Below are 3,837 nucleotides of genomic sequence, written 5' to 3'. Positions count from 1 at the left end.
GAAGAAAATACTCGAGAAAAATTTTAAATATGAATAAAACAGAAACCAGAGATACAATAAGTAGGATCAACAAACTCAAAAGTTGTTCCTTGGAAAGAAAACTGATAATATTGAGAAAACTCTGAAAAATTACAAAAATGTAACAGATGGCACAATAACAATATTAGAATTTAAAAAACAATAATTACTAATACTATAGTTATTAAAAATTGTTAGAGGCTATGAACACTGTGGCCAAATTATTTAACACTGAGATTAAATGAATTCTATGAAATAATAGAATTTCTAAAAGTCGAATCTAGAATGAAAAAACCCTGAGTAGCCCTATAACAACATACAAAAATAAATAAATGTTTTAAAATCTTCTGATACGGATCAACAGCAATCTTAGATGGTTCTATGTGCAAACCTTATTAAACCCTAAAGGAACAAATAATTCCATTATTTTAATTTTTTTCCAGACAATGAAAGAAAGGAAATAGTCATCAGCTAATTTTTTAAGGTCAATATAACATTAGTACTAAAATCTGCTAGGTCAGTATGAGAAAAAAAATTACTAGTCCCATCTTACTCATAAACAAGGATACAAAATCCTAAACAAATATTTATTAACCAAACCCAAGAATATATAAAAAATATAATTTACCATCATCAAAGGGAGTTTACCCCAGGAATGCAAGATTGACTAAATATTAGAAACAGTTAAAATAATTCACCTTATTGAAGGAAAATATCATATATTCATTTCAATAGAGGCAGAAAAATCAGTATTCCAAGAAGTACAACATAAGCTCATGGAAAAAATTCTTAGCTAACTATGAACAGAAGGACATTTTCTTAAAACATTAAAAGATATTCACCAACAAATTACATCAGATATTATACAATGATAAAATGTTATAATGATTTCCTTCAAGATCAAGAACAAAGCAAAGTAGCTCACTATCACCACTATTAAGTTATTTATAGAGCATATAAATGTCTACCTAGAAAACTCTAAAGAAACTACAGCTAACACAAAATTCAGTAAGTTTATTAAGATCGCAGACATCACACTCTATGAAAATCAACTACATTTTTACAAAGAGCAACAACATAAAATATAATTTCACAGTTACGTACCATTGATAGGATTTAAACTATAAAATGATCAGGAATAAATCCAACAAAAGTTGCTGCAGAACTTTCAGTAAAATGTTTATAGCATTATACTGAAAGATTTTAAAATAACTAAATAAATGTAGAGATGGATCATAAAGATGTAAATAGGGCTATGGAATAAATGTAATTCTAATGCAAATTTCAAAAGGTATTTTATGGAAATTCACAACATGATTCTAAATTGTATGGGAAAGAGCACAACTTAAAGCAGGGGTCCCCAACCCCCAGGCTGCTCCCCATTGCTCCTCATTGCTCGCGTTACCGCCTGAACCGTTCCCCGGCCCCCGCCCCTGTCCGTGGAAAAACTGTCTTCCACGAAACTGGTCCCTGGTGCCAAACAGTTGGGGACCACTGACCTAAAGAATAGCATAGCCTCATTGACAATTAGAGCATAAAGAAGCCCCCAAAATATGTATGCACACACACAAAGCACATGGGCACACATACACACACATTTGAACTGCAAGAAAACAAATTTAATTTACTTTCTCACCATATATAAAAAATTAGAGATAGTTTAAAAATGTAAAAGGAAAAGCTATAGAATTTTTAGGGGTCAATATAGGAGAAAGTCTCACTAGGTAGGGAGGAATTTCTTGACAAGCTGATTCTAAATTGTATGGGAAAGAGCACGAACGAAAGCAGAGGTCATCAACACCCCCCCCCCCCCCCCACCGCCGCCCGCTTCGGACTGGTACCAGTCTGCGGCCTGTTAGTAACCGCATTCCTTGTAGGGAATGACTTCTTTCAAGTCATTTGTCTACAACTTTTGGGTCATGATTTCCATAATCTTCTTCCGGATTTTGGGGAGCTGTGGTCCTGAGCTTAAGACGTCTTCTGAATCTAGTTGTTATATGTTTTTTTAGTAAAACCGACAGAGACCAGATGAATTAAATAACCATCAGTACTCTTGATCTCAATATAAACTTCAATCATGGTCTGCCATTTTTAGATCATAGAGAACATTTTGTCACTGGTAAGATTCATGTCATAGAAGTTGGTCAGGCAGTTTTTGCCCAGAATATCCTCAGTAATTAGCCTGAATTTTCTAGGTGCAGATTCATCATTCTGAAACTCAGCAAGGTTCACTTCAAAAACACTACCCTTGAGGTCATCAGATGCAATTTTGGTTCCTTGAGTCCTTGAGACTAAAGTTTTTCCAACATTACTCACATTGAACATAGGTAATTAGTGCTTTTACATCATATCAGTATGTTTTAGAAAGTGGATCAACTACTTTCTTCTTGGCTCCTTCTTTGCTGCCTTTTTGTAAGATGCTTGTTCTTGCCAATGACCATGGTGCTGCTCTGAGAGCCAAAGGTCTATACTACTATTTTATTTTGCAATTTATACAGGCAATGAAAAGTTCCTCAAACCCAAACCATAACCTCCGAAAAAGGAAACTACTTAGATATTTTTAGAGCCCTTGTATACAATGGGTAAAGAACCATCATTCCATCATTTCCTTGTAACTTCCAAAAAAAAATTTTTTAAGTGAAAAGCAATTTAGGACAGAAAGGATACTTGTTTTGAGGAAATGATAAAGATTATGGTAACATGTTGCTGTGGCCTGAATGTTTGTGTCCCCCTTGAAATTTGTATGTTGAACTCTTAGTACACGATGTGATGGTAGTAGGAGGTAGGGCCTTTATGAATTGCTGAGGTCATAAAGGAATAGCCCTTGTGAATGGGGTTAGTACTCTTATAAAAAAGACACCACAGAGTTAGCTCACCCCTTCTGACCTGGAAGAAGGTCTTCAGCCAACTGTGCTGGGGCCCTAATCTCAGACTTCCAGCCTCTAAAACTGTGAGAAATAATGTATGTGGTATTTTGTTATAGCAGCCTGAAATAAGACACATGGCTTATTGATTTTAAGATTTATCGTCATTTGAAAGGTTCTGAGATGATTTTTCAATATAGATTCATGGGTAAATATTTATTTCCACCCTCCTAATATCAAATAAAAACCAATCTGGTTCTTTAAACTTAAATCATAATTGTTATATTTTTCTAGTTTCATTAGCTTAACATGTACTTTAGAGTCGCTCTTCAATTTTGCCTTCTCCAATTATTAGCATAAGGATTTTTTAAGCATATAAGTATCCCATGAAGTGTAAGAATAATTTAAATAGTGAAATGTTACCACTTATATTAGAGTTATCATTGCCAGTCATTCTAATACAATAATTACGTCTAATAAATTGGTTACAACCTTGGAAACCATCCTGCATGAATCAATATAATCTGCCAGCTTCTTGGTTGTCATAGAAACTGATTATAGCAAGGATGTTTAATGCAACACACACTTTATGCATAAATGATTAAACTGCTAAAGTTTAAAAGTGAGCCTAATCAAAACCATGTTTACCACAACTTTCATTATCACTCTATATTTTATCTAATTCATCATTTCTTTTTAAACTTGAACCAAAACAGTATATACAATATTGAAATGAATAGATACAGGATATGTTTTAGAGGTAATACTTGAAACAACTAAGCAGTTTTCTGTGTAAATATACATGATCCAGTCAAGGAAATATTTTGTCATTCAAAGGTTTCATCCATAAACCATTAGAACAAAAATATATAAGTCATTACTTTACAGAAAATGCACTTTATAAATTCCTTCTTTTCATATGTTTGAATAAATAACACTGAAACATAAAAATATT

At 33.2% G+C, this 3,837-nt stretch overlaps 1 pseudogene; it reads right to left on the bottom strand.

Annotated features, from left to right (window-relative positions):
• Positions 1-1,873: 1,873 nt before the first annotated feature.
• On the bottom strand, positions 1,874-2,459 carry LOC103001067 (40S ribosomal protein S3a-like; annotated as a pseudogene).
• Between the last annotated feature and the right edge of the window lie 1,378 nt (positions 2,460-3,837).

Source organism: Balaenoptera acutorostrata, chromosome 14, assembly GCF_949987535.1.
Source record: "Balaenoptera acutorostrata chromosome 14, mBalAcu1.1, whole genome shotgun sequence".
In the NCBI taxonomy this organism is placed as follows: domain Eukaryota; kingdom Metazoa; phylum Chordata; class Mammalia; order Artiodactyla; family Balaenopteridae; genus Balaenoptera; species Balaenoptera acutorostrata.
The sequence above is the reverse complement of the archived record's forward strand: the minus strand, read 5'-3'. Positions and strand labels throughout refer to the sequence as shown.